Source organism: Spermophilus citellus, assembly GCF_964194105.1.
Source record: "Spermophilus citellus genome assembly, chromosome: 14".
Classification (NCBI taxonomy): Eukaryota; Metazoa; Chordata; class Mammalia; order Rodentia; family Sciuridae; genus Spermophilus; species Spermophilus citellus.
In genome coordinates, this window is record NC_138194.1 from 50,864,322 (window position 1) to 50,883,924 (window position 19,603).

A 19,603-nucleotide genomic window follows, 5' to 3' on the forward strand; every position below is an offset into this window, starting at 1 on the left:
AAGCATCCAATGGAGGAAGGATAGCATCTTCAACAAATGGTGCTGGGAAAACTGGAAATCCATTTGCATCAAAATGAAACTGAATCCCTTTCTCTCGCCATGCACAAAAGTTAACTCAAAATGGATCAAGGAGCTCGATATTAAATCAGAGACACGGCGTCTGATAGAAGAAAAAGTCGACTATGATCTACATACTGTGGGGTCAGGCTCCAAATTCCTGAATAGGACACCCATAGCGCAAGAGTTAACAACCGGAATCAACAAATGGGACTTACTCAAACTAAAAAGTTTTTTCTCAGCAAAAGAAACAATAAGAGAGGTAAACAGGGAGCCTACATCCTGGGAACAAATCTTTACTCCTCACACTTCAGATAGAGCCCTAATATCCAGAGTATACAAAGAACTCAAAAATTAGACAATAAGATAACAAATAACCCAATCAACAAATGGGCCAAGGACCTGAACAGACACTTCTCAGAGGAGGACATACAATCAATCAACAAGTACATGAAAAAATGCTCAACATCGCTAGCAGTCAGAGAAATGCAAATCAAAACCACCCTAAGATACCATCTCACTCCAGTAAGATTGGCAGCCATTAAGAAGTCCAACAACAACAAGTGCTGGCGAGGATGCGGGGAAATGGGTACACTTGTTCATTGTTCGTGGGACTGCAAAATGGTGCAGCCAGTTTGGAAAGCAGTATGGAGATTTCTTGGAAAGCTGGGAATGGAACCACCATTTGACCCAGCTATTCCCCTTCTCGGTCTATTCCCTAAAGACCTAACAAGAGCATGCTACAGGGACACTGCTACATCGATGTTCATAGCAGCACAATTCACGATAGCAAGATTGTGGAACCAACCTAGAAGCCCTTCAATAGATGAATGGATTAAAAAAATGTGGCATTTATACACAATGGAGTATTACTCTGCATTAAGAAATGACAAAATCATAGAATTTGGAGGGAAATGGATGGCATTAGAGCAGATTATGCTAAGTGAAGCTAGCCAATCCTTAAAAAACAAATGCCAAATGCCTTCTTTGATATAAGGGGAGTAACCAAGGACAGGGTAGAGACGAAGAGCTGGAGAAGAAGATTAACATTAAACAGGGATGATAGGTGGGAGGGAAAGGGAGAGTTAAGGGAAATTGCATGGAATTGGAAGGTGAGCCTCAGGGTTATACACAATTACATATAAGAGGAAAGGAGGAGTAGGAGAGAAATTATATAAGTGCAAGAAACGATTTACAGTAGAGGGGGTGGAGAGAGAGAAGGGGAGAGGAGGGGAGGGGAGGGGAGGGGAGGGGGGATAGTGGACAATGGGATAGACAGCAGAATACATCAGTCACTAGAAAGGCAATTTGTAAATCAATGGAAATGTAACTGATGTGACACAGCAATCTGTATACGGGGTAAAAATGGGAGTTCATAACCCACTTGAATCAATCTGTGAAATATGGTATATTAAGAACTATGTAATGTTTTGAACAACCAACAATAAAATAATAATTTAAAAAAATGTCTGCATATAGGGATTTTTTTGTTTGTTTTAATCTCAAAAAAAAAAAAAAAGTTTTCTCTGGCTTATTTTACACAGTGTATGTGTTAGGTTTTGCATTCCTGTGACCAAAATACTTAACATGAAAAACGTAAAGGCAATTTCAGAGATTTAGTCCATGGTGAATAGACTCGATTGCTCTTGGCCCAAGGTAAGGCAGCACAGCATGGTGAAAGGGCAAGGCAGAGGGAAGTTGCTCAAGAAGCAGAAAGGGGGGGAAGAAGAGGGATGGGGCTGAGGGGAAGATGAACCCTTCCAGGATATGCCCCCAGTGATCCACCTCCTCCAGCCATGCTCCACCTGTGTACAGGTACCACCCAATTAGTTCATTCCAAACCATAACAGCCTGATGTTCTTCAGTTCCATCCATTTATCAGAAAATAACATAATTTCATTCTTCTTCATGACTGACTAAAACTTCCTGTGTTATATATAAAATTGTATATATACATATTTTCTTTACCATTCATCTGTTAAAAATTACCTAGGCTATTTCCATAATTTGGCTACTTTGGATTACACTGCTGTAAACATTGGTATGCATGTATCACTATAGTGTTCTGATTTCAGTTCTTTCAGATGAATACCAAGTAGTAAGACTCACTACTTAGGGTCATATGGTAGTTCCATTCCTCGTCTTTTGAGGAATCTCTAAACAGTGGTTGTACTAATTTGCAGTCCCACAAACAAAGCATGAGCCTATATTTTCCCCCACATCCTCACCAGCAATTATTGTTATTTGTATCCTGATTTAATTGGTGTATTATAATTACACATAATAGTAAGATTCATTATGTTATTTGTATTCTTGATGATTGCAATTCTAACTCCAGTGAGATGAAATCTCAAATGTAGTTTTAGTTTGTATTTCCCTGATTGCTAAGGATGTTGAACATTTTTTTCTCGTAATTTTTTTTTTTTGGCCGTTTGTATTTCTTCTTTAGAGAAATGTCTTTTTATATCATTTGCCCATTTGTTTATTCAGTTATTAGCAGGCTCACAAAGCCAAAGGTTGAAGGTTTTCTCTCATATAAGGAAGTTAAAAAGAAATAAGGAGAGTAAATCTCAATAAAACAGAATGGAGAATATTGGAGTAGAGGAACAGGAATAGGGAGAAGGTGGAATAATTGGAAAGGAAAACAACTGCAGAATGAAATTGATCAAATTATGCTATGTGCATGTATGAATTCACAATGAATTCCCACTTTAGGTAAAACCATAATATACTAGTTTAAAAAAACAATAAAAATAGAAGGAAGACCAATAGACTAGAGGAAGGGTATCAGAAAGAGGGGAGATAAAAAGGAAAGTAATGAGGATTGAAATTAAGCAAATATTATTATATTCCTTTTTGAATATGTCAAAATGAACCCCACTACCAGATATGACTATAATGCATGTTATAATTTAGATATGAAATATCCTCTAAAAGCTCATGTATGAGACAATGAATGAACATTCAATGGTGAAGTGATTATATCATGAGAGTTGTGACCTACTAGTGGATTAATCCACTTATATGGATTAACAGGATGATAAATTTAGTCAGGTAGAGTGTGGTTAATGTCCTGAGCTGCTTTCCCCTGCTATACCCTTCCACCATAATGTTCTGCCTCACCTCTGGCCCAGGGCTATGGAGTCAGATGACATAGACTAAACTTCTGAAACTGTGAGCCAAGATAAGCTTTTTCTCCTTTATGCTGTTCTTGCAGGTATTTTGGTCACTGCATTGAAGAGCTGACCAAAACAATGCACTAATAAAAAAATAGAAAATAAAAATCTAATAAAATGAACAATTCATAATTTTTAAGGAACAAAAAACCTTTCTCTGAACTATGTATATTATTTATTTTTAATTCTCCAAATAGTTGCCCAAAATTTTTAGTCATTCCCTTACAGTAATCAAGTACCTTAAGATATTAAAATGAAAACTAGGATAAAATTTAGGAATATACAACATGCCATTAATAAGGAGATTCAGATGCCACCTTCAGCAGTGAGTGCTAATCTGGTAATTTATAATTCTGGTTTCTCAACATCATATCTGTTGCTCTGAGCAAGGATTTTATAAATATCTGTTACTGATCCTTAGTGAAGGATACATCAGGGCTTACTCTAGAGCAACATTTTAATGGGAGAATGGGTGGGTTTCTTGACCTTCCATACATACTCCCTTCCCCTCACCAGCAAAAACTGTATAAATATTCTCTTAAAATCTATGAAGGAAATCTGGGGTGTCACACAGTGATATAGCACTTGCTTAGTACGTAAAAGGCCCTGAGTTTGACCCTCAGTACCACCAAAAAAAGATCTTTAAAGGTAGTTCATTACAAAATGAAAACAATGAAGCCAAACTTGATTTGAGACTCAGACAAAAAGAATTTAGTCATAAAGCTCAAAATAATTAACACAACAAATTATTTTTGAATGTTTTATTTTAAAACCTAAATTTAAATTTAAACAGCCCATCCAGTAAAACCCAGCATATCTTCATCTTTCAATAAATATCTTTAAAAAATGAGTTTTCTGAGGACTCATGGCTTTGTCCCATGGAATACAACCGAGGGATAAATATTATCTTGAGAATACTGAGATAAAGCTCTGTAATAAGCTAAGATCAAGAGACATTATCACCTTATTATCCTTCCCCAATGTAGGCAGGTGAGGCATGTATGGAGAGGTGGTCATGCCCTAGAAGAGTTCATCTTCCCCACAGCCCCTTCCCCCAACTTCTACCTTCTCTCTTTCCGCTTCCTGATCACCATTTCCTGAACAGCTTGCCTCTTCCATGCCCTTCCACCATGATTTCCTGCCTCACCTTGGGCCCAGAGAAATGGAAATCAGTTCACCATGAACTAACTCTCTGAAACCATAAGCCAAAATGAACTTTCCCACCTCTAAGTTGTTCTTGTGAAGTATTTTAGTCACAGAGATGCAAATCTAACACACTGTCCAAACAATTGAAGACCATTATGATAAGTATATTTTCAATTACAAGTATTGAATTATGATCCTAATAAGTCATGATACTAATAAACCTTAAAGTGTATTGCAAACAATAATAATCTATTAGATTTTTTCACAATTTATTGCTTTTATTCCTTTGACCTATCTTTATTATTTATTCAAAAATAATGAATAAATATTTCTGCTGGTTACAGACTCTAAGTATCAAGAGAAGAGATATATCCCTGAAGTTATGATAACAGAACTATGAAGCATTTTTATAATTTGTTGCAATGCTAGTCTTTCTTGCACTAATTATAGAAATTTACTTAGATTCCATTTCCAATCAAGATAGGAGGCTTCTTCTCCTACAAAAACTCACACTAGCCACATTAAAAAATAAAATATCAGTACTCTGATCCATCATTGATAATTTCTGGAAATGTTCTGAATCTCTGTATTTTGGTGAGTTGTTTAATTTTCTTTATATAGTTTGCCAAGAAGAATTAATGCACTTTCCCATTATTCAACATTCAGACTCCAAAAAATGTACAATCAGAACACAAATCATGAATTAAGGTACTAAAATCATCTGGGGCATAAAAAATCAAATATGTTGAAAATAAAAGAACTAAAAAGTCTCATTAAGTTTTCATTGTTCCAGTGGCTCTCTTAATCTTCAAGTATGTATGATGTACTCTGGCTTGTCTATCTCCATTTGATTAGAAGCCAATTTTGCCTCTTGGTTTTAAAATACTGTTTCCAATTTATATTTCAGTTTTAAGCACTTGAGAACAAAGTTTTTTAATTGAAAACCTCAATCCTCTTTTTCTGAATTTCCATAATCATTAATTAGTTTTTCAAACCATAGAGAATTTTATCTAAAAATTTGTTGTAATTTATATAGGTAGCATCTTGAATTCAGTGAAATATGTGTTACACACCTTAACATCTACTAATAGTATAAAATAATTCAAGAACAGAAGGAGGGGAGGAAAGTTAGAGTTAGATAAATATGCTAATTTTTGCCTCTATAACAGCTATATTTTTTAAATTGTCATTAAAACCTTCAGTTAAAATAGCAACAGCTTCCTTGCTTTATTGTTATGCAGGAAAGTATTAACAATAAAAAATTAACTAAAACTGGGGTGATGGAGGAAAGTAAAGAAATATGCTAATTTTGTGATTGCTAGTAGAAGAAAAGATAGTGACCAAAGTATTAAAGAATAAAGTAAATCATGTAATAGTGAACAAATTTAGCCACTAAAACAAAATTACAAACCTTCTAAACACCACAAGTAAAAGTAAAGCAAAGAATGAACTATAGATAACTTTTGAAAGCAGTAAAAACATAAAGTATAATTAATTTCAAATAACTAGATTCATGTACACTTATCATCACAGTAAATCTAAATGGATTAAGTTCATCCTTTGAAAGAAAAGGATGTAAGAAGGTATGAAAGAGACGTGTAGCAAGCAAGTGAAGGAAAAGAAAGAAGTAATAAACTGTGAGAGGAAGGACGGGGAGGTGGGGATAAGAGAGCAAAAAAAGAAAGGAAAGAAGAGAAATAGAAGGAGGGGAAAGGGATGAGGAAAGAGAAAGCAGAAGAGTTTGTAGCCTCCATATAAGACCAGGTTGGATTCATATTATAAAACATTAAATTACACAGAGAAAATCATCATCTGGTTTTAAAAGTGAATATTTGTAATTGATTAGATATGAGGGATCCCCAAAAGCTCATGAGTGAGACAAAGCAAGAAAGTTCAGAAGTGAAATGATTGGGCTTATGAGAGCCTTAACCTGACCACTGAATCCACGAGAATGGATTAACTGGGGAGTAACTGTAGGCAAGTAGGATGTGACTGGAAGGTCACTGGGGGCATGCCTTTGGGTTTATGTTTTGTCCTTGATGAGCAAAAGCTCTCTTGCTTCATGACTATCAAGTCCTGAGCTGCTTCCTTCACCACACTCTTCCACCATGATGTTTTACCCCACTCAGCCCTGAGCAATGACTCAACAATCTGTAGACTGAGACCTCTGAACTGTAAGTCCCAAATAAACTTTCCCTCCTCTGAAAGGGTTCTTGTCTGGTCTTTTGGTCACAGCATCAGAAAAGCTGACTAAAACAATATTCATAGTAAGAATTTATTAAAGATAAAACACTGAATAGACCAAAAGACAGCATCAATGGTCACAAAGCAATACCACAGGAAGTTACCACCCAAAAAATCAACAGGAGCCCAGTTCAATGGCGCAAGTCTGTAATACCAGCAGCTTGGGAGGCTGAGGCAGGAGGATTATGAGTTCAAAGCCAGCCTCAGCAAAAGCAAGGTGCTAAGCAACTGAGACCCTGTCTCTCAATAAAATACAAAATAGGGGTAGGGATATGGCTCACTGGTTGAGTGCCTCTGAGTTTAATCCCTTCTGTGATACTCAAAAAAAAAAAAATCAACAGGAGAATTTTATGCACCTCTCAGTCTATGACTGATGTAGAAGGGAAAATAATAAGTCAGCAATTCCACTACTGAGTTATTAACTAATTAACAATTATGGAAACAAAGAAAAAGAGTACTGAAGTTTTGAATTAAATACTGTATCACCAAGTGCTGGAGATTTAAATATAAATTTGAAGCATGTTATTTATCTAAAAGAAATGAAATCAGTACAACAAAGAGACCTCCTTATTCCCATGATTATTGTAGCACTATTCACAATATTCAAGCTATGCAATTAAATGTCCACCGATGGATGAATGAACAAAGAAAATACAATGAAAACACAATACACTACTATTCATCCTTTTTAAAAGGACAAAATCCTATAATTTATGACAGTGTAGATGGAACTGGTGAACAATCTGTCAAGTGACATAAACCTAGTAAGACAAATATGGCAAGATCTCATTCATGTGAAATCTTTAAAACTTAACCTTGTAAAAGTTAAAAGTGAAATAAAAGCTATCAAAGTCTGAGAAGAGTCGGTGAAACAGGAGATGAGGTTGGTCATTAAGTAAAATGTTATAGTTAGGAGGAGTAAGTCTAGTATTCTATTGCACAGGCAGGAGAACAGAGTTAATGATATTGCATTGTGTACTTTAAAATAACCGGAAGAGATTTTAAATGTCCTCGCCACAGAGAAATGAAAAATGTTTAAAGTGACAGATGTGCAAATCTCCCTGATTATTCATTATGCATATGTAAACACAAACATCACATTGTACCCCATATACAAGTATAAATATTGTGTCAATCAAAAAATTTTTAAAAGGAGAAAAATCAAGTAATAATATAGATCTAAATGACAGGAAAAGTAAAAATAATTAATTTAGATCAAACTGTGTTCCCGAACATAAAACCTACAATTCATTTTTATATACAATCATTATTAAAAATGACCATGTTTGAGGCCACTATGAAAACCATGATTAATTCCAAAACATTAAAATACCAGCAACATTCTTTGATTAAAAAAATGCAAAAATCTAGAAATTTGTCATAAAACAAAATTTTAAATATTCTTATAAATTGGAGGCATTTGTCTATTATTCATAGTCATCAGCTGTAAAATAAAAATAATCTCTAAATCACATCATTGTGAAATATGTATGAATTTTAAATATTATACAAGTACAAAATCTTCTCTAAGAATAATCCTTTTCTTCCCACAATTGAGAAGCAATGTGACACTTCAAAGATTTTAAGAGCTTGATCTATGCTGTCCACATGTGCCTATCTAAATTAATTTAAAGTAAGTCAAAATTTCAGTTTTTCAAAACAAGCTTAATTTAAAGAGATCACTGACTACATATGCCTAGTGACTGCCATATTGGACATTAGAATATTTGCCTCATTACAAACAGTTCTATTAGAAAATGCTGGCTTTGATTACTAGAGATACTGGAATAATATTTAGAAGTTTATGAGAATTATTTAAGTTTTATTTTGGCAAATTAACAGGGTCCTTCTGGTGAGAGTCTCAGATGATTTTTTTTCCCAGTTAATTTCCTAATTATACTAAAAGATCATTCCCTCACTTAATATCCAAATACATTAAGGTGCTAATTGAATATGATGAGTAAGCTGTGCATACTAATTGTCACTAATAAGCTTAATGCTGATTGCTTAAGCCTATAACAGCTACTCACCTACACAGTGATTCAAGACAACTTGCTGTCCCTCACTCTTCATTAAGAAAATGTGTTTTATGAAGTTGATTTCATTATATGTGAGCCCAGAGGAATTACACCATGGGAAGTCCTTTTAACATTTAAAAGTATTGCAAATGTATACCCTGAACAAAACGCTCCTGCAGCTGAAGGTAATTCTTAAATCCATCCCAGTTTTCCAAAGAATCCTAGAGCATTTTTTGTGTGTGTGGTAAACTTTGAATCATTAGTAAATACTTTCTCTGTCTGATATATTTCTTCATTGGTTCAGTATTTTTTATTTATAACTTTTTTCTTAATTGGTGCTTTAGAGATGTACATGAAGGTAAAATTCACAGTGGCATATTCATATTTACACATAACATAATATGGTCAACTTTATTGCACTGTTCTTCCTTTTTCCATGGGATCTCTCTTCTATTCGTACTCCCCTACTTTGTTTTCTTTACTTTGCTCCAGGTTCCACATATGAGAGAAAATATTCAATTCTTGACTTTCTGAGCCTCACTTATTTTACCTAGCATAATGTTTTCCAGTTCCATCCATTTACCAGTGAATGCCACAATTTCATTCTTTTTTATGACTGACTAAAACTCTACTGATTTTCTTAATCCATTCATCTATTAATGGAAACGTGGCTAGTTCCATAACTTGGCTATTATGAATTGTGTTGCTATAAACATTGGTATTCATGTGTCACTATAGTATGTTGATTTTAGTTCTATCAGACAAATAGAGAAGTGGGATAGTTGGTTCCTAAGGGAGTTCCATTTCTAGTCTTGCAAGGAAACTCCATACTGCTTTCAAAATTGCTTAAACTAATTTGCAATGTATTAGTGTGCCTTTTTCCCTACATCTTCAACAGCATTGATGATTATTGTATTCCTGATGATTGCCATTCTGACAAAAGTAAAATGAAATCTCAATGTAGTTTTATTTTGCATTTCCCTGGTTTCTAGGAATGTTAATTTTTTTTCATGTGTCTGCTGGCCTTTTGTATTTCTTCTTTTGGGAATGTTTGTGTAGTTCATTTGCTCTTTTATTGTTTAGGTTATTTGGTTTTTGTATTATGTTTTATGATTTCATTATATATTCTGGATATTAATCATCTTTCAGAGGAACCAACAAAGATTTTCTCCCATTCTGTGGGCTCTCTCTTCACACTCTTTTCCTTTGCTGTGCAGGAGTTTATAATTTGACAGCATCCTTATTATTGATTTTATTTCATGACCTTGAGGCATCTTATTAAAGAAGTTAGTGTCTATGTCAATATGTTAGAGTATTGAACCTATATTTTCTTTTAGCAACTGTAGAAATTCAAGCAAAATTTCTGGTCTAATTCTACTTAACTTTTGTGTAAGGTAAAAAATAGGAATCTAGTTTCATTCTTCTACATATAGATATCTAGTTTTCCCAAAAGTCTACCTTTTCTGGGGCTGAGGTTGTGGCTCAGTGGTAGAGCACTCACCTAGCAGGTACAAGGCCCTGGGTTTGATCCTCAGTACCACATAAAATAAATAAAATAAAGGTATTGTATCCAACTACAACTAAAAAAAAACAAATTTATTTAAAGTCTATCTTTTCTACAACATACATTTTTGTCACTTTTGTGCAGTGTCAGATGGCTGTGAGTATATGGTTTTGTTTCCGTCTTCTATTCCATTGATTTTCATGTCTATTTTGATGCCAACCCTGTTTTTATTAATATAACTCTGTAGAATAATTTGATATCAGTTATTGTTATGCCTCCTACATTGCTTTGACTATTCTGGATCTCTTATTCATTTTTAAAAATTCTTTTTAGTTATATACGTCAGGATACATTTTGGCAGAATCACAAAAACATGGAGTATAATTTGCTCTAATTCAGTACCTAGCACTTCCCTCTACCTCCTGCTCTCCTCCCTTTATTTCACTGATCTTCCTGCCATATACTTTATTTTTGTTTTTTTAAAAAAATTAATGTCTTGGGATGCTATAGCCTAAACATGGAGGACTGAGGAACTTCCAGATCCTAGAGCCTAAACATGGACACGCACCTGAGGAACTTCCGGACCCGGGGGGCCTGAACATGGATGCCTGAGGCATTCAGGATCTGAGGCCCCTAAGATGGACGTGTACCTGAGGAACTTCCCAATCTGGGGGCCTAAACATGTACACCTGAGGAACTTCCGAATCCTAGAGTCTCAACATGGAAGTGCACCAAAGGAACTTCCGGATCCTGGGGCTTAAACATGAACATGAGCCTGAGGAACTTCCAGATCCAGGGGCCTAAACATGGATGCCTGAAGCGCTTCCGGATCCAGGGTCTTAAACATGGACGTGCACCTGAGGAATTTCCAGATGCTACTGCCTAAACACGGATGCCTGAGGCACTTCCGGATCTGAGGGCCAAAAATCAACCTATACCTGAGGAACTTCCCGATCTGGGGGCCTAAACATGGACGCCTGAGGAACTTCCTAATCCTAGAGCCTAAACATGGACGTGCAACTGAGGAACTTCCAGATCTGGGGGCCTAAATATGGGGGACTGAGGAACTTCGGGATCCGAGAGCCCAAAGATGGACATGCACCTAAGGAACTTCCGGATCCAGGGGCCTAAACATGGACGCTTGAGGCATTTCTGGATTCCAGAGCCTAAACATGGATGCCTGAGGAACTTCCGGACCAGGCTTAAACATGAACGTGCATCTGAGGAACCTCCGGATCCATGGGCCTAAATATGGACGCCTGAGGAACTTCTGGATCCTAGAACCTAAACATGAATGTGCACCTGAGGCACTTTCGGATGCTAAACCCTAAACATGGATGTGCGCCCGAAGAACTTCCAGATCCAGGGGCCTAAATATGAACGTGCACCCATTGAACTTCCACATCCTGGGGCTTAAACATGGACGTGTGCCTGAGGAACTTCCAGATCTGGGGGCCTAAACATGGATGCCTGAGGCACTTCCGGATCCGAGGGCCTAAACATGGATGTGTCCCTGGAACTTCTGGGTCCTTGTGCCTATAAAGGGCAGGGTGTGACTTTCAGAAGGGACGTGGCCCATGAAGGGGAGCTGAGTATGGGGCCTGTTGGGGGGCAAACTGAGCTGTCGCACCCTGAACTTGAATGTGACGGTGACCTCACTTCCCGGCCTTCCCCTGGGTGTCACTTCCTCCCCTTCCAGGCGGTGCTGGGGAGGAAGTGAGACCAGGCGCAGGGGCCAGGCCCTGAGGAGGGACACCATCTTTCTCATCGCTTAGCCACGCACCCAGCCTGGCTGGAGACGGGGACATCTTGTGACACTGGCTGCCTCCTGCATCCCTGCCCCAGGACCTCAGGGACCACAGACAGGGACAGTCGTTGATTCTCCCCTGTCTGCTGACCTTTAGCCCTGGGGTCTGCCCAGGGAGAGCTCTGTCTCCCAGAGGGTCAGGGGGCCCCTGTGACCTGCTGCTCCTTACCCACTGTCATCCTGGGCGAGCACAGGTCAGGACACCAGATGCTACTGAGAGTGACATATCCCGGATGGGCGGCTGGGGACTTTGCCTCTGTCCCCAGGCCTCAGACACCAGATGATCCCCCCCAGAGACAGAAAATAACCCCACACTACCCTTATTTTTAAGCTTTGGATTCTGAAATTTTCCTGCTGCCACCTTCTTTGTGAAGCTAGTTTTTCAATATAGACAATATTCCAGGGTGGGGGGGGACAAAACAGGGAGTCAGTCAAACCAAGCTGACACATCTGGTCCTCCAAGAGAAATCTGGATTGGAGGGAGAACAGCCATTCTCAACTGGCGAAATAGTGAAGTTCCCTTGTCCTTATTTTGTGTAAGAAAAATAAATAATCTGATGTTAATCATCAAATTATTTTTGATGAGTGCTTGGCTTATAGGAAAACTGATTCTGTTTTATGAAGTGTTACCTGATTTTAAAATTAAAAATGAAGCCAATTAGGATTGTTAAATTACACTGTCATAATTCTGTTCTTTGATAGCAGAAATAAATAAACCTTTTAAAAAATATAAATAAAATATATTCAAAAAAATTAATGTCTTGTGTACATACTTGATGTTGGGACTCACAGTGCTATCTTTACATATGTACTTACCAAAGTTTGGTCATATTCATACCATTGTTCTTCCCTTTTCCCATCCATTCTTCCTCCCATTCATCCCCCTTCATTTAATCTACTGAATTTTTTTCTGTTTTGATGGTATTCCCAATCCCTTTTTATTCCTTTCTCTCTCTTTCATTTACTGCTGAGAATAAAGTGACTTCAGTCATTGATGGATGAAGTATGCTATAGATGTATTTTAGGTCCATATTATTAATTGTAATTTTTAGTTCTGTAGAAGCTTAGTTTATATTTTAATGGTCTATCTAGTAGTGAAGGGTTATTTGGTATTACAATATGGTGGTCCATTTGTATTGTGGTCTATTTGATTATTAATATTGAGAAGGGTGTGTTTTATGTACATAGATACACCATTGTTGGGGGCATAAATATTTATCATCATTATAACTTATTCTTGTGTTATTCCCTTAAGCAGTATGAAGTGACCTTCTTTTTCTCTTCTGAATAACTTTGGCTTGATATTCACTTTGTCTCATATAATTTAAAAAAAGCCACCCCTGCTTGTTTATGAGTACTATTTGCATGGTATGTTTTTTTTTTTTCCATCCTTTCACCTTTTGTCTGGAGATGTCTTTGCCTATTAGTCTCTTGCAAACCACATGAAACTCAATGCTATAAACTTCCCTTCCCTAGAATTGTCTGCATACTGTCCCAGAGATTTTGATATATTGTATCTCTTTTCTTCTAAGATTTTTTTTATTTCTCTCCTGGTTTACTCTCTGATCCATTTCTTATTCAAAAGTGCATTATTTAACCTGGTGTCAATATTGTTTCTGTTGCTGTTAATTTCTAATTTCATTCCACTATTATCTGATAGTATGAAAGGAATTATCTTGATTTTTAATTTTCTAATAATTGCTTTTTGTCCTAAAATATGACCTATTTCATAGCAAGTTTCCTATGCTGCTGAGAAGAAAGTAAATTCAGTTATTGACTGAAAATTTTTCTATAGATGTCTGTTGGATATATTTGATTAGTAGTATTTTTTAATTTTAAAGAGTCTTTACTTAGTTTATGTTTGGGTGACCTATCTATTCATGAGAAAGGTTTGTTGAAATCACCAAGTAACATTGTCTTATGACCTATTTGATTCTTTACATTGAGTATGGTTTGGTTTGTTTAATTTATGAAGGTATGTCAATGGTAGGGACATAAATATTTACAATAGCTATTATCTTATTGGGCAATTCTCTTACATAATATAAATGATGCTCTTTGTCTCTTCTGATTAATTTTAGCTTGAAATATACTTTGTCTATTAAAGGAGTAGCTAGCCATGCTTGTTTTCAGTTTCCATTTTCATGATATATTTTTTTCCATCCCTTCACCCTCAGCCTATGGATATCTTTGCCTGTACAGTGAAATTCTTACAAACAACATAGATTGGATCTTGTGTTATAATCCATTCTGTGAATCTATATTCTTTGCTTGGAGAATTTAGACCATTTATATTCAAGGTTATTATAAAGATATTAATATTATTTCCTGACTTTTTTTTGTTTCTAATGCTCAATTCAGACTTGATTCCCCTTTAATTGACTATTTTTCTAATGAGATTCATCCATATAATGATTCTTCTGCATTAAATATTTAATTTACTATGTTTTGTAGTGAAAGCTTATTGGTTGTGAATTCTTTCAGTTTCTGCTCATCATAGAAGGCTTTCATTTAGCTTCAATTCTGAAGAATAGTTTTGCCAGTCATCAGATGCTTTGTTGGTGCCTGTTTTCTTTCAGGGCTTGGTATATAGTATTCCAAGACCACCTGGCTTTTAGGGTCTGGGCTAATAAATCAGTATAAATTCTAATTGACTTGCCTATAAATGTAACCTGACATTTTTCTCTTGTGATTTTTTAAAATTATATATTAATTATGTATCTAGAAATTTTAGTTATATTGTGACTTAAAGAGTATCTTTTCTATCTTGCCAATTTGGGGTTCTGAATACACTTGTATTTTGATTTCCATCTGATTTTAAGGCTTTGATACTTTTCTAATACTATTTCATTGAAAAGATTGTGTGTTCCTTTAGTTTGTATTTAGGTACCTTTCATCTATGCCAATGATTCTTAGATTTTTGTCTCTTAAAGTAATCCCACATTTCTTGATTATTCGGATCATGGTCTTTTAACATATTTTCTTCATTGTTGATTTTATTTTCAATATTACATCCTTTATCTTTGAGGCCTGGGATTCTGTTTTCAAAGTGGTCTAATCTATTATTGATGTTTTTGACTAAATTTTTAAATTTGATCAATTGAGTCTTATTTTCAGGGTTTGGGTTTGGTTCTTTTTCAGAATCTCTAACTCTTCATTTAAATGCTTTTTGAGATCCTGTAGATTCTCACTTACCTCATTCCTTGGGTTTTCTTTTTGTTCATTGAACATTTTAATTACAATTTGCTCCACATTTTTTCTATTATTTCCTCCACTGTGATGACAGTGGAGTCAGATGTATTGGGAGCTCTTTGGAGTGGCTGTTTACCTTGATTTTTCAAATTGTCAGTATATCTACCCATCTTCTGGGTAACTCTCTCTTCTACTTTTTTTTGAGAATTTTTTTTTTATTGGTTGTTCACAACATTACAAAGCTCTTGACATATCATACTTCATACATTAGATTGAAGTGGGTTATGAACCCCCAATTTTTAATGAGCTGCTTTTTCTTTCCTATGTATTCTAGGTTAAACAAATGTCTGGGTATTAATGTTTTCACTCAGTTTGAATTTGCCACTATATTCAGTGTCTGATATCACCTTAAGAGGAGATGCTAATCACAGCAATTACAGTCACTTCAGAAAAAATACCTTATACTCCTATGTCTTTTTAAAAATTTTTCAGTAATAATGTTTTCCCACAGTCCACTAATCTAAGTGGTTAATTGGAGTGATTTTCTTGAATTAGTTGAGAAATTAGATACTAAGTAAAGTAAATTTTGTTTTTAAACTATATTTGGCTCTCTGGGTAGTTGTTCTCCCACTGCTATGATTCTTGACTGTGGAGGAGTTGAGACACAATTTTTCCTCCACCATTTTCTGGGAGTTGGTCTATTTGTTTATTTTTCTTGGTCAGGTTTTTGAAATAGAGTATTTTCTTCCCAGGGTGTCAGTTATTGTGCAGTTTTTTTCTTTTTTATTCTCAGCTCTGATCCTAAGTGGTCCAATTTAGGGGACTATGTATGCAAAGTTTCACTGTAAGCTTTCACTCCCTTCTTGGATGAACGGCTCTAATACCCACCTCTTTCTGAGACTCTCAGATCATGTGCTACAAGGATGAGTGAAATGTGTCGTCTATTCTTCAGCCCCCTTCTAGGCTTATAAGAGATGATGTAGGATCACAAGATTTATTTCTGAATCTAATTGGTCTCAGTTCCCCATCCCTGCCCCAAGTGTTAGCTAGGATCCTCATCCTAGAGCACAGATTCCTCTGTTTCAAGTGAAAGTGTTCATTGCTCTTCTCCACTTTGTAGACTCAATTTACTGGTGTTGAATTTCTGTTTTGATTCAGTCTTGGGGAGTTTCTATAATAGTTTGGTTTCCTCTGAAGACCTAATTCCATTCCCCAAAGGTATAAGCTATTTGGATTAAAGGGATGTTAAAAATATAGTTCATTAAATGTAAAGAAGTTCAGGTATGAAGGTAACAGAAAGGTTGAAATATTTAAAAGGTAAAAGTAGAAAGAGTGGAAGTCAAGTCGTGTATGAAGGCCCTAAAAAGTGGGGTGAAGTGAAGGATTAGAAGACACAAAACAAAATATATTGCTATTAGAGGGAAAGGTGAAAAGAATACAAGTAATAAAACAAACACACAAGTAGAGCAGAACACCACCAACCACCCCCAATATCCAACAATAAAATTAAAAGGATAAAAAATTAAAACAACAAAAACAAATAAACAAATAAAGAAACAAAAAATATCACTACCTCTTAGAAAACAGAACAAAATGATAAAAGGTTGGTAAAAGGAAAAAAATGATAAAGAAAAGAAAAACAAAAAACATTAACATGTGTATAAATGAACCAATCAGTAAATATAGCCAGAACTACAACTAAAATATATTAAAAATTTAAAATAAAAATTCTTCATAAGAAATGCCCGAAGGTTTTCATTGGGGTAGCTGAAGTTGAGTATCTACCTCCTGTTTCAGAGAGTCCTTCTATTCCCTTACTTCTTGAGCTATGCACTTCTTAGATGGAACCCTGGGTAGGTGATATTAAACTCAACCTCTTTTTGTGATTTTCACCTCTCTGCCTGCTGGATAGATTCAAAGAAGTGTAGCTGGTTGAGATGGCTCTTAGCTTCTAGACTTGCCAGTAGGGAGGATGGAATTGGAAGTACCTTCTATTGGAATTTTGTTCAGATGTCTTAGATCACTGTTCTTCCTTATTATCGGAAGTGTAGAGATCTATTTTGGAAGTTCTGACTGCTGCCTCTAAACAGAACTTTGATCCTTTGTTTAGGGTATGTACTCCAGAGAGATAAGATCCTTGCACCCCTAGGGCTAAATAGATGTCAATCTCTGCTAGACATCTGGGTGGCTAGAATCTCCCCACAGTTCTACTCACAGGGCAGGGTTACTGACCTCTCGGGTGGATAGGTCACTGCACATTTCCTGTAGCCTACCAATCACCCATGGCTTTCCAGCTCTCCAATGCCCAATGTGGTAACACCCACCTGATCAGTTTTCCCCAATCCTTTTCAGCTGGTCATTCACACCACAGAGCTCAAAAGGAAATCAAGTTGCATTCTCCTATTTCCAATATAATCATGTCCACCTGGTCAATCCTTTCTTGCTGGTCACTGATCCTTTTGAGTCATCGGGTCAAAGGGAAATCAGATTGTACTCTCCTCTGTACCCCTGTGTCAAGTTCCCCTGGGTCCACTATTCTCAGTAACTGTTTTGCAATCGTGATTTGCCAGGTGCACTTTAAGTCCTGCAGTAAGTACTGGCTGAGACTGAGTGGAAGTGTTTGCTAAGGACTATCAGGTTCCCATAGCAACAAGAGTCAGAGTAAACTCTTGGAGCTGGAGCTCTACCTCAGTTCTTCACCTAGAAGTTGAGAAATGCAGAACACTTTTTTATGACAAATATGTCCTATATTTCTCTTTTTCATTGTGCTTGTCCCTTTGTGGTGACACAACACCACTACAACTGCCAGGCTCAGGTGTATTTCTTTTTATCCTCATTCACTACTCCAGAATCTCTGGGCTTCTCTGAATCTCTGACAGATAAATAATGATTTCTAAGGGTGTTCTTCAGACACTCACCTCCTACAAAGCCATATTCCTGTCCTGTCGTTTGGTTTCCAAACAGCAGAGCAAGTGGGGAGTGCCTCTTTCCTGTACTCCTCCACCTTGCATACCCCAGTTCAGTATATTTTAAAATGCCTAATACCACCTACTTGTATTGTGATTGGGTGATTCATTTATATTCTCTGAGCCTCAGATCTCTCTTAAATTCAGGGAAATGAGGGGCAAGAAAGTGACAGCCTAATTACAAGTTTGTATCCCCCTACTTAAAAAATAACAAAGCTTAATTTGGAGAGCTTGGAGAGATCACAAATAGAAATTAAACTTTAAATATAAATAATAATGAAAACTCTTTTAAATTCAGAGATAGATATTATTGAGCACAATATCAAGAGGTGCATGTCCCCCTGCTGCAGTCTCAGGCCCGGAGCTTGGAGACCCCTTAGGCCAATGGGAGAAATTCTTTACAATGCAGACCTGACAGGATGGCTGATTCTGCTGCAACTGCACTGCTGAAGGTCAATGGCCATCTTAGATTAATTCAATGAGTATAGAAAGAGATGGTGAGAGTCTGATTGTCCCTTCCCCCCATCAGATGCAGAAGCCCATGAATAAAACAACCTCTTAACCCCTGCTTGGGTCCTGTTGTTCTAACTTCTCTGTCCTTCCAAGAGTATCTGGCCAACTGAAAAGTAAATTCCATTCTTACTTTTCACCTGCTAATCCACACATTCATCCCACCTTGTCATCAACAGAATACCAAGTGCAACTAAATACATGCAGGAGAAAAGATCAGTAAGAGAACTCAAGGATCCAAAGGAGGAAGCCCAGGCAGTCCACACTGTTCCAAAGTTAACGGAAGGGACAAAAGGAACTGCTAAGGAAGACTGCAATAAGAGACAGACAAGAATAAGATCCTAAAGCAAAATAAAAGCAAATTATAAATGAATATTAAAATATGATGAAGCATTAACAAAGGGAAACTGCACTGGGAAAAAAGTAAGGGAAGAAACAATTTTGTGTCGTATGAAATCAAATGGAAAACCTGTCTTGCTGCACATAGTAAGATAATGAACTCTGAAAGAAATTGAAAATAAATATTTAGAGAACTAGGGCTGGGGATGTGGCTCAAGCAGTAATGCACTCGCCTGGCATACACGGGGTGCTGGATTCGATCCTCAGCACCACATAAAATAAAAAATAAAGATGTTGTGTCCACCAAAAACTAAAAACTAAATATTAAAAAATTATCTCTCTCTCTGTCTCTTTAAAAAAATATATTTAGAGAACTATAAAGAAAATGATGTCTAGAAGGACAACATAAAACAGATGATAACCATGACCACACCCGCCAGCCACCATCATAGTGCTCCTTCCCATCATCACAAGAGAAGGGTGGAGTAAGGTTTTCAGTGTCTGGACACAAGAGATGTATCAAGTATCTCACCAACTCCTTTCCCCTGTAGCTCCAATTCACCCTCGACCTGTCTCTATCTCCAAAGAGTAGAGAACTGGGGCAGATCCAGGTTTTGATTTTTAATACTCAACATAATTTGGGA